The sequence below is a fragment of the Lepidothrix coronata genome, unplaced genomic scaffold (assembly GCF_001604755.1).
Source record: "Lepidothrix coronata isolate B3197 unplaced genomic scaffold, Lepidothrix_coronata-1.0 Scaffold62, whole genome shotgun sequence".
NCBI classification, from domain to species: Eukaryota; Metazoa; Chordata; class Aves; order Passeriformes; family Pipridae; genus Lepidothrix; species Lepidothrix coronata.
Window position 1 is genome coordinate 3,006,640 of NW_016690242.1, and position 12,620 is coordinate 3,019,259.

The 12,620-nt window shown below is 40.8% G+C and overlaps 1 long non-coding RNA gene across 1 annotated transcript; it reads left to right on the forward strand.

Annotated features, from left to right (window-relative positions):
* Window positions 1-379: 379 nt before the first annotated feature.
* On the forward strand, window positions 380-9,499 carry LOC108498693. The gene is made up of 3 exons (XR_001875269.1): window positions 380-550; window positions 3,265-3,340; window positions 9,337-9,499. It is a non-coding gene; the product is annotated as an uncharacterized LOC108498693 (long non-coding RNA).
* Window positions 9,500-12,620: the final 3,121 nt, after the last annotated feature.

Consider the following 12,620-nt stretch of genomic DNA (forward strand, 5'->3'; position numbering starts at 1 on the left):
GGGGGAGGAGGTGCTACAGGCGCTGGAGCAGAGATTTCCCTGCAGCCTGTGGTGCAGACCATGGTGAGACAAGCTGTCCACCTGCAGCCCATGAAGGTCCATGGTGGAGCAGAGATCTACCTGCAGCCCATGAAGGTCCATGGTGGAGCAGAGATTCACCTGTAGCCCATGGAGGACACCATGCTGGCGCAGTCCTGAAGGAGGCTGTGACCCCGTGGGAAGCCCATGCTGGAGTAGGCTCCTGGCAGGACCTGTGGCTCCAAGGAGAGAGGAGCCAACACTGGAGCAGGTGTGCTCTCAGGAGGCGTGACCTCACAGGGGGCCCGCCCCAGAGCGGTCTGTTCCTGAGGGACTGCACCCTGTGGAAGGGGCACACATTGGAGCAGGGAAAGAGTGTGAGGAGTCCTCCTCCTGAGGAGGAAGGAGTGAGTGGCAGACACAACGTCTGATGAACTGACTGCAACCTCCACTCCCTGTCCCCCTGAGCTGGAGGGGGAGGAGGTAGAGAATTTGGGAGTAAAGTTGAGCCCAGGAAAAAGGGAGGGGTAGGGTAAGGTGTTTTAAGATTTGCTTTTTATTTCCTCATTATCCTGATTATTTTGGTAATAAATTAAACTAATTTCCCCAAATTGAGTCTGTTTTGCCCATGATGATAACTGCTGAGTGATCTCTCTCTGCCCTTATACCAACTTACGAGCCTTTTGTTATATTTTCTCTGCTCTGTCCAGCTGAGGAGGGGAGTGATAGATCAGCTTTGGTGAGCAGCTGCTGTCCAGCCAGGATCAATCACAAGCACTCCCACACAAGCTCTAGAAAGACTGAGTTCATGACTGTGTTTTGGGAGACTTGTACCACTATGTGCCAGGCCTTCTTGACCTGTCAAAACAATGGCCCCGGGGAAAAATACTTTTTTTGCTTCCTCTCCTTGTCTATTTATTCCTCAGTGGTCCTGTGGACTGAACCCTTGCCTATGTATAAGAGAAAAGGGTTAAGAGAAAAGAACAATACTGGGAGCTCTGCTCCTGCTTGTTTGGGCAAGCAAATCTATAGACTGTGTAGTCAAGGGGCATGGAGATGACCTTCTCCTTGTTTTCTCTGTCTAAATGTGGCATCCTAATGTGGGAGGTGCAGAAGCATTTCACATACTGCTCTCTGCTCTGTAACCATATAGAGCAAGACCACAGCATGTGTGGCAGGAAAAGATTATACCACAGGAGGGGCTTAGTAGTTAGCTTTCCTCTATTATGAACTGTGATTAGCTCAACTAAGAAGAAGCAGGGCAAAAGGAGAGTTTCTGCATCCTACTGTGAAGAAGGTTATGTCTTCTGTTTTGGTATTGACGGCTACTAGACTGTAGCTATCTACATGGCCACAACCCTCCAGCAGAACTCCTTTCGGTCTATATCCTTTTCATTCAGAAAGTTTGAAAAAAGGTAAAAAATTATGTAGGATTCTGATCTGGATTCATTGAATTTGGTTTGTACAGGCTTGGTTGAACAATGAAATAAGCACAGAAAAATTAGCACCATCACTATAATTTCCTGCTGCCTGACATTGATTGAATATACACACTCAGCTTTCAAAGTGTACATACAAATAACTATGACATAGCCCAATATTTAAGACTTCTGCTTTTTTTTTTTTTAGAAGATATCACCTCCCATTGCCTTGTTTACTTTACATAGTTTTGCACATATTTGAAATAACAGAATCAATTATACCTACCTAAGGTATGTAAAATAGATAAATAAACAAAAAATCAATTCCCTTTTCCAAAAGCAACACAGAACAAGTGGTACTTCATGAGGCACGAACAACTTTCTAATTAACATGAATCTCCAGTTTTAGAACATTTTAAGGCAGTATAGCCTGCAACAATTACTCTTACTTTAAAAACAGTCTGTTTTGTGATGAGTTATGTTCAGCCCTCAGAAGGGAAAAGATAAAGAAACATTGTCATAATAATGTCCAAGATTAGCACGCTAATTAAAAAAATATAGTTCTCCTCTGGAGCGTCTATTTTTTTTTTCTCCAATTTTGAGCCTTCCATGAAGAACACAGACTGTTATGTATGTGTCCTCTTTAAAATTTCTTGTGTTACAAATGAATCAGTTAGTGAAGAATTCATGACTCATTCCTACAAAAAAATTTCTTGAACTTCCCCACCTATGTGGCCTGAGGATCATACCCCTACTGACTTATCTTCTAGCAAGCTTTCTCATTTCATCAGCAAGAAGTTCTTAGTTTTCTTTTTGATATTGCGTCCATGAGGACATGGTTGTTGAGTTACCACTGAAATGGAAGGCATGATCAAACTCAAGATTTCTAGCATTACAATCTGACTACAAGCACAGCTGGTATGTATCATGGGTAATCATATATTCTGTGGGACAAAGTATTACAGGTAGTTTTAGGCTGAAAACTAGTGTGTATCTTTGTAAGGGTATTAATTGCAGATGGTTGGATATTTGATTTCAAGTTTATGCTTTTCAAGCTTACTACAAATGAAATGGAAAAGGCAAAACTTTAAACAAGGCTACATAGTCAGTGATTTCCATTCAATGCTGAATCATATGGTTTACATCTACCAAGATGTAAATTTGGTTTACATCTCTGCTAGAGTGTTGTGGCCATGTAGATAGCTACAGTCTAGTGGAAAACCCCCCATCAGTACCAAAGGACAAATAATAGAAGTGGGCAGAAGGTTGATTTTCTCAAAGAGCAGTATAGCAGAAGTCATTCCTTGCGATTAGATGGTTTGACAGAGCAAAGGTTTTAGTGAAAGAAGGCAGAAAAAAATTAAGGCTTGAATTTTGAGATCCTGAATCCCTGAAATTCCTGCTAGCATTTGTTGCCAGACTGAAGACCACAGGGACAGAAAGGGTACCTGCTATGTATAAACAGGGAAAATAGTATATGCAATTTTTCTAAAACTTATCTGTATGAACTGACCCATAAAAATTAAGGGCAGGCAGGGAGTGGATTACTTGCACTCAGAGATCCTAAAGTGACTTGTCCAGCTTGTTGTTTGGTCATAATAGGTTTTTTTCTCATTTCTTTAGTAATATGAGATATACAGTGTCCTTTGAAGAATCCTTTACTTACCCTTTTGTATTACTACTGCATCCCAGTTTTATTCAGCATATTAAAAGAATTGTCCAAGTGGTAACATATACATTTATATTTCCCTAAAATGTCTTCTCCTTCTCCTTTGCCCCCCACTATTTCAACATTCATTCCCAATTTTTGTTCTATCACCAACAGATAGTTCTGCTGACTATTTTGTGAGTTCAGTACTATAGCAGCACTGGATGCAAGCTTCAGCAAATCTATTTAAAAGGTAAATAGGAAGTGTTTGGGGCATTTAAGGAAAGCCTGCCTAAAAATAAGTAGTTTAGCCTTATGCATGTATTGTCTTTATTTATACCTTTATAGTACAGGTTCAGAGTCCTAAACTTAACTTTCAAACAATCCTGTGCTTTCTGCCATTTGGGAGGTCTGCAAATATTTCCTTTTCTGGTGATCAGGATGGTTCAATATACTCAGAAAGATATTCCCCATTCTCTTTATTGGTTCACAGTGTTCCTATGTGGCCCATAATTTTTAAGCATAATGAATTCAAGAAAACCATTGCATAATTTGATGATTTAAGAATCTTTATCCTTATAAAAAAACCCCAAGATTTGGTGTCTTGGTACAATGTAAAATAGTTAAAATAGCAGAATTTCATTGAGTGTTTTCTCTTTGCAAAGGAAAAGGTTTTTTTCCATCTCATAAGTTGCCTCAGTTGTTTTTCTAAACTTAAAACAGGTAACAAACCAGGTGTATCCTTTGTTATGATACTCCAGTGATTTTTATATTGAGAAGTCATGAGAAGATCTTTGTTAAAAAAGGATCCATCCATGATAATGCCACCATCTGCTGTCCAAGAAGAACGGAAAGCAATAAAAACGAGAAATAGCAAAATCTCAAACTCACTTGGTGCAGACTCCCTCCAGCAATCCACAAATCTTATTCAGGCATCTGGCAGGGACTTGGCAGCTTTGCAGTTGTGGGAAGTGAAAAATGATCATAGTTAAACTTATGCCTAGCGTTCTCTTACTTTTTACAAAGATGGTAAAATAGTAATGTGGTACCCATTTGCAGGCATGCATCTATGTATAGCTTCAGATGCCCCCCCCCCAACAAAGCACTAAACTGCTGAGAACATCATGCATGGGCGAACTGTAGTGGTAGTGAATTTGGGTTTGACTAAACTCCCACTCTCTCAACTGTTTCTGAAGATTTGGTGCACTGTATTCTTTTTCCTTCTCTGAATGGCACTGAGCATTACCAGTAGTAGCACCATGAGTTACTACTACCTCATACTATATTAAATATCCATTTACTTTTTTTCCTTGCAGTGACGTAATAGAAGAATCTTTTTGATGAGATTAGTCTCTTCACTGCCTGTATATGCTCTGTTTACCTACAGCTGGGAATTTTTGGGACTGATTAGATGGTGTCTCTACCATACAACCTACATGAACCAAAGCCAGTGATTTCATGCCTGATAGGCATCACAGACAAGGCATTAGTGGAACTCTCGAAGCTGCCTATATAGAGGCATCGACACATGCAGCCAACTTTTCTTTTGTTTCTGTAATTTTAATCCCTATCTGAAAATTCCACTACATCTAAAATAGATAAGTAACAAGGGTCAAGTTCTTTTGCTCCTCATGCACTCCTTACAACTTCCCTCTCAGATCTGACAGGTTGTTGGCAGTTTTGTACCCATCTGTATTTTTCTTCTGCCTCCACCTCCTCACCATCTCTTCCTAAATGTGTTCTTTCTTTCACATTCCACAGTGTGAAACTAATGCAGACTGCTGAGTGGTAGGTCTAAACTAGCTTAGACATCTGTAATCTCACTTTCCTTCACTCACCCTTCAGTCCAGCCCTCTCTCCCTACCCTTCTTTACACCATTTTTTCTTAGACGACAGGATAGTCCTTGGAAGAGAGGCTAGGCATTTGTAAGAGGTGTATTACACCAGGCATTGCCACACAATAGAAGGAAAGAATAGTAATATGAGGAAAAACTAGTAATATGACCTCATTATAAAGCATTTTAACATAACTTGAATTTATATAAAGCCCTCGGTAAAACAGTTAAAATTCTTCATCCTATGTGTTCTTGGTTCTGCATCCCCTCCTGTTCACTTGTTGTATACTCTGGTATGTTCACTTCTGTTGGGCTATCAGGCAACCTGCTTGAAGTACCTGCTTTTGCTGTCCAGAAACTAGCACATACAAATATTTAGGTCCAAACCCTACTATCAGCTTATTTACTAAGTGCTCTTGTTATTGTGCTAAAGTGTGCATGACTCCATGCCTAAATGAATGAAAATGGTCGCCTTTAACAGGGGGCACTTGAATAATTTGTGGCCTTCTCAGTTCCGAGTGCCATTCAGCAGATGCATCCTGGAGCTCTTCATTCTCTTCGTCATTTCACAGTAAAGATACAAATGACCAAATCGGACATAACTTGTTTGGTGAAAATGGATGGTTGAGTTGTGCCCCTGGTGGTCTAGTGGTTAGGGTGCAGCACTTTCACCGCTGCGACCCGAGTTCGATTCCCAGCCCCCCAGGCAGATGGAGCTCATTAGCCCTGTAAGGCAATCCATCTAAGAGACGGTCACTCTAAACAAACCTACGTCCTGAGAACCTCACTGCCACTGTCCAAGCTTGCTCGGCCCCGGCAGATGAACCTCAGGATTAAAGGGTGGGCTCAGTTCAGCGCACGCTGGGTCTCACCTAAAAAATCCACTGCGCAGGCTCGAAGGGTTAATGACCTTTCCCAAATCTTTGCTCGCGAAGACTGGCCATTAAAAAAAATAAAATATACCTTGCCTTGGTAGCAGGAGTGCTGTTTGCCTCTGGTTTAGATAGAACCATCTCGTCATGGAGAACTAAGGATCCATTACCTAAACCCACTGTGCAGGTCTATTCAAACACTTGCTAATACAAGTTACAGCTTCTCAAGTTCTTCTAGAGATGCGTCTCATCCCTTCTGAGAGAGCGTGCATCTACTTTGTTCTTACCAGAAATATTTGCTGCATCAGAGTATTCATAACAGAAAGCAGCTTTTCAGAATGCAACCCTTTTCTCAAAGAACAGGAAATGGAGCTTCCAAATAATGGAAGCTTTAATTTTCTAGCTGTCTTGGGTGGATTTAGCCCCTGACTTAACAGTGAAATGACAAGAGGTTTCCCTTGTATAGCAATGCACGATGTACTTACAGAGCTAACAGAACATAACTGTGCAGACAAATAGAGAAACTCAGTATGTTTTTCCACTTTTTCTCCCACATTTTTTCCACAAGTGGTGTCTCCAGGAGGCTTGGACACATGTGTGAGGAGGGAGGCAGTGCCCCTTTCCCCCGACAGGGTGCGCCAAAGAACTGCTCTTCACCCGCCTCAACGGCCTCACACTTGAATTTGGGCTTTTTATGTTACACACCTGAAAGTTTAGTATTAGACCAGTTATTCAGTGTGTGGGATTGTGATCTTTCTTTTCTGTTACCCTGGTGGCTTGATGGTCTTGCCTGTGCAAAGCTGGCTACCTTATAGCAGCTATTGCTGGGTAATTTTGTCTTGGGCAATGGCCCAGACCCTTCAAGAGCTTGTGTCTCCTGCCTCATGCAATTGCTTGTTCTGTTTCATGCAAATATTTATGTAATCCTATTCATCTATAATGTTATACTAATTAATGTGAGTGTTCCTTCCCTTTCCTAAAAATGGCATAGTTAAATCTGTAGACTTTGATTCATTAACTCTTATGTCTGTGTTTCAACATGATGGCAGTGTTCTCATTTTTCTTTTCAATGGTGTGATGAAGTGGTCACCCTTCTTGATTTCACTTTCTCTTTACACAAGTGCTTTATTGTTCACACAGAACTCTTATTTATAGACACCTCTAACTGGTAACCTGTATTTCTACAGTGACTGCAGCACAGTGATATTGTTTCTATGCTTTGGCAAAGGACACAGCTTTTCCAAAATAATAGAATATTTTTAGCTGGCCTACGTTCATGATCTGATGCCACACAGAACACAGTAATTAAGTATTTAATGCTTTTATGCACTAAATTAAACTAACTAGCAAATCTAGCTTTAAGAGAGAATTTTCACTGAGGGTGTGTTACCAAGACAGTACCTGTAAGGTAGGGGAAAATGTAATCAAAGGACATGGCAGGTAACAAAGATATGGGACTATGGAATTATATTTGATTCTACATTCTATAAGTGACACATTGCTATTGTGAGCTAAACAGCTGTTCTCTCATTTTTATTATTCAAGTTACTAAATTTTTGTAAAGGAGAAACTAATTCCACTAATGCAACCATAACCAGCCTACATTCATGTTACCAGGAGGGCTTGGTGCACAAACTACTAAGATGTGAGCTCAAATAGAGGCATAAGCATCCGCTTCAGGGTGGAGCAATCCATACAAATTTTTTCCCACTTGCCAACAGATTGCACACTGCAAGGCAGCAGTGGTGTGCTGTATTTTGTGAGCTTCGGCCTCTCTTTCTTTCTTTCTCCAAGAAGTCATCTGTTGCTGTTTCCAGAATGGCAGTATAGGCTCCAAAGTGCCACTAAATTTGAATAGTCAGCTGGAAAAGGTGAAAACTGAACTTCCTGTCTTCTCCTCTTCATGGCCCAAAATGTTATCTGATTTACCAAGGCAGAGATTCCTTCAGTAATCAGATTTACTTGTGTACTATTTACTGAGAGTGTCATGTACACTCATAAGCTCTGATCATTAAGTATGTTTCTCCTCCTAGTGTACTTCTCCCTCTTCTCCCAGTTTGGCTCACTAAGTGTTTTTTAAGAATAACAATGGATATTTACTGCACAAGAAATTCTCTTAGATAATACACAAACTGCCAAACCCAATTATTTTCTGTGTTCTAAATTCAAACTGTTAAGAAAAACTTCATTTCAATAGCAAATTAATTTTGTTACAATAAGAAAATATTTACATGAAGAGATAATTATTAAATTATTATAGTGAGGCTCTCAACTGTCTCTTATGTCTGCTTTTCTGGTTTGAAATAGTTGAATTAGTAACATTTCCAAGTCTGAATCTTTCTCATTGATGTTGGAGAGTTTCCTATACCGTGTATCTACATATGATACTTATCTGATGAATCAAGGTATGTGACAGGTACCATTGACCTTGCAGGATCTTACTCTTTTTGTCAACTAATCTGTTTTATGGAATGTTTCCCAACAATTTCCCCACCTGAATAGTTTAACATGAAATATAAGTTTTGCCAGGATGGATTCTTAGCAAATACTAACAGACCGAACATTTAGCCTTTTCCTTTTTTGTCAGATCAAATATTTTCTGCAACTAGCTGCCATCATTCTATCTAGGCTGGTAACTAATAGTTTTATGTGTTGTGCTATAAATACAGAGTTCAGTGTTGAGAGTTCATGAGGGAAAGATGGGGGAAATACAGCTCTTTTGACCATTCTTAGGATTTCCAGCTTTTAATGCAGGCAGAACCACTATTTCAAAGTAAGTAGTTGTATGCAGTGTATAATTCATGTTATTCCCCCTTGAAAATTTTATTTTATTCTAGTCATAGCTGTGCATTTTTTGAATAATTTAAAAGCAGAATGTTTAAGAATGAATATGAGAATCTCCTCACACTAACTGAGAAAAGGCTACTACTAGCCTGAGTTTAGGCCTTCATGTGCTAATATTTGCCTTTCTCATAAACTGCTAGAATACGCAGTTTTGTTACCATTAGCAGAGATTTTCTTCAGATCTTTCAGGACAAAGTTCTTTTTTGACGTTATTCTTGAGCTTTTAAGTAGTTTGACATGTTCTGTGTAAAAACAGCACAATCTTCTGAAGTTGCCAAATTAGTGAGATTAATGAGCTCCCATTTTTAACTATTAATGGCTTCCTATATAAAAGAATTATACTTACTACCATCACAGATTGTTCATGTTTGAAACTACAGGTTATCAACATATTATTGTAGCTGTTTGCACTTTATTTTAGTCTCCTGCTATTCTGATACAGGGCAACTCTGCCTCGAACGTTCTTTATCTGCCAAAATGTATGTGTCTTGTTCAGACCAGATCTTTTTATTGAAATTGGATTATGTAATAAGAGTTCATGAGTGTTAAGAAATAGAACTCAATTCTGTTTATGTTATGATATGTATAGGGAAGAAAAACCTCCTTCCTGCCAGTGGTTTGGCAGGATAGCAGATACAGGCTTTCTTAGACAAAGATCAAATGAAGTAAATAGTTTCCATTTCTATGTGTACATACAGGTATTATCTTGCAAGATCTGAAAGACACTGACAGGAGATAGATGATGGAATGACTTTCTTCTTTTGCCCGAGCAAAAAAAATTGCATTGCTGCTCTGCTGTGCAAATAAATCACTATCTCAAGTCCTGAGTGGTGTAAAAGCACAGAAGTGGCTTGAAACAACTCATCAACATCCAAATAGTCCTGTTTGTAAATATAATTCACAAATGTAGAATAAACAGAAAGTCAACTGTCTTCAGTGTTGCAGGACTGCACCAAAACTGGTTTTAAAAGATACCAAGTATAATTTAAAGTGATTCCATAAGGTTAAACAACTTGGATCTCTCCCTGTCATATGTGCAAATTCAGAATCCTTTGAATGGTGTTGCTACTGCAGTGCAAGTAAAATGATAGTCATACTCTATCATATGTAAATATTAAGCTGAACAGATTTTAAATTCCCATTGGCTTGGAAATGGAGTAATTCCATAACCTCAGTGAAGTTATTTTGATTTTATAGTAACATAGTATAGCCCTTGGTCTCTTATCTTCTCTAATGTATGTTGTGCAGAATTTTAATGTTGCTCAGGAATTAACAGAAGTATCAATCATACTTTAGCAAAGCCTCAAAATACTTTCTAGTCATATGGATTATCACAAAAATACTGAAAATGTAAAAGGACACGCAATTCTGATTTTAATAGTTAGCTGCATGGCCATGCTCATATATGAAGAATCTTTCTTGAAAAGTGACATAGGAATTGAAACAAAATATAATTTAAAATTGTAGAATTTATAATAATATATTTCACATAGGCACTGTGTAAATAAGGATGTAGATTGAAAATTTTTTGGTAAGTGATTATAATGTAAGTTTGAATACCTTAGATGCCAGTGACCAAAGCTGAACTTCTAAATGGGGTCCAAACTGTCTCTGATGGAGCAGCCAAAATTGCCAGTAGTTTCTATACATCCTGGCTGCTATGAACCTGAGGTGATATCAAAGGGATGTGAAATTACTTAAAATAATTTTGCATTAGATTGTGTGTCAAAGCTGAGTATTGTCTGTTTGAACATCTATGCTGTCTACTTACAGCACATGTAAGGAAAACATAAATGTAATAATTTAATGTGTGTTGCTTCTATCAGCATCAGTGAGTCATCTTGTTTCCTTACTTTCTACTAAAGTGTAATATAGAGGTTGTTTGCACTACTCTGCCATGAAATAGTACAAATGTTCTTTTAGGTACATTGTTTAACATATATATCATAGGTAAGAAGGGGCCATTTTGTTTGCACAACTTGTGTTAGAAAATAGATTTAAAAATATCTGTGGCTCCAGTTATGTAGATATGGTAGTGGATACTTTCCCAATTATCTTTATATAATTAGAAGTGAATTAGTCTCTTTAAAACTGCTTCAGTTGTTTCACTGATTGTTTAATGTTTGCTTGTGTCTCTTTTTTTGCTTGTATCTGTGAATTATAGAACTCTTACAGATACCTATCTGGTACATGTTAAGCTCTTCAACCACTCTGCCTGCTTAGACAAAATTCACAAAGGGAGTAGAATGTTTAAATTTCTGTTTTATGTCTCTATTCTTCTTCAATGACACTTGAAGTTCTGTTAATGTATTTTTATCTCCAAAAGTCAAGCAGCTCTCTAAGTGTTCCTACAGCTTCCTGTCTACAAAATCATACAGATAGAAAAGCACTGCCAGAAAGGCTGGGCCTCAGATACGGTATGTTTATAATTTAATAGGGAATGTCCTGCTTAGTTGCAATATTTTCACTCCTTGTGCAGGGAATCACCTTCAGGACTTCTTACCACAGGCAGCTGTGAAACAGTCATTCCCTTATTCTTCTGGTTTGGGAAAGGGTTTCGGAAGGGGAGCTTTCCATGACTGCTTTTGAAGCTCAGGAGCTGCCTATATGCTGGCTCATGACATATCTCATCAGATCTCCTTTTCTCCCTGCTGTGCTAGCCTGCTTTGGCATGGCCACACTCAGTAGCACTCAGGGCATCCCGAATTCCCCAGACCTCCTTCTGTGCCTCTGTCTGCAGGCAACAGGAGCCTGTGCTGGGGCCATGCAGTGCACCAGGACAGGCTACTTCCAGCAGTGGGAAAAACACTATTGAAACGTCTTCACGTCTGTTCCTGGCCTCTTGTATATTTATTTCTCAAAATGCTGGTTTTCAATCTAACAAGATTTGTTGTTTGCCTGTCAATACCAACATGCTGGTTACTTAAATATCATTGAGAAAAACCGTTTTGAGCTGCATCCCCTTGGTGCAAGTTAGATTAACTAGAGATTGACACCTGTGAACACTTGAATGGTATATAGTACCTACGCTTCAGTGTTATTAATGGATCTATATACCGCATGTCTTTATTTTCAGTCACTGCTGTCTTTATTCTGTGTGCATAATAATTAGTTTTCAGAATTTGCAGTGTACATCCCCAGGCCATTTTCTGGATATTTATGCAATTAGTTTAATGAACTTTGCTTAGGAGTTGCTATGTGATTAACAGTCATTACCTTCTTGGATTGCCAGTTTTACAAATTACCTAGAGATTTCATGTTCCGCAATTAAGTTTTCTTATTCGCAGCATAAAGCCAAAACATTTTTGTGGTGAACTCGCCCAGCTAACGAACAACAAAGGCATGCTGGTTGTGATTGTGCTCCAGGGGTGATCCACTGAGATCCTCCGTCCCTGTCAGGAGCTGCCAGAACAAGCGATGCCAACGGAGCTGTGCGCGGTTTCCCGGGGTTCGTCACCAGCACGTTCCTCACTGGGGCGGGCTGGGTGAATGGATCAACAGAGGGAGGGAACACGCCGGGTCTCGATCTGCAGGGAGCTCTCCGTGCGCCCGGTGCCCGGCTCGACCGCGGGTTTCCCGCAGCGGGAAGGAGCGGGAGATTTCCCGGGACCCGGGGCACTGCCCCTCCCGCCGGGGGCGGGCGCGCTGTCTCCGCCGACACGGGCGGGTGCCGAGCCGGCCCAGTCCGCAGGGGTCAGGCTGGAAACGAACGCTCCCGGGGCGGGAAGGAGGGGATAAGCCGGGGCGGGGGCAGCCAGCGGGGATCGGCGCCGGCGGCGTGGCCGCGGCCGGGCCCGTCCTTCGCCGCTCGGCGGTCACCGCCCCGGACCGGACTGCAGCGGGCTCGCCGCCTCCCCCGCCCCGCCGGCGGAGCGAACCACTGAGTCTCTCCGAGGAGGTGAGGCACCTGTCACCCGCGGGCGGCGGCGGCGGGCGGCGGCCCCGCGGCGGGCGACGGCGGCGGCTCGGGGCGCGTCCCGCG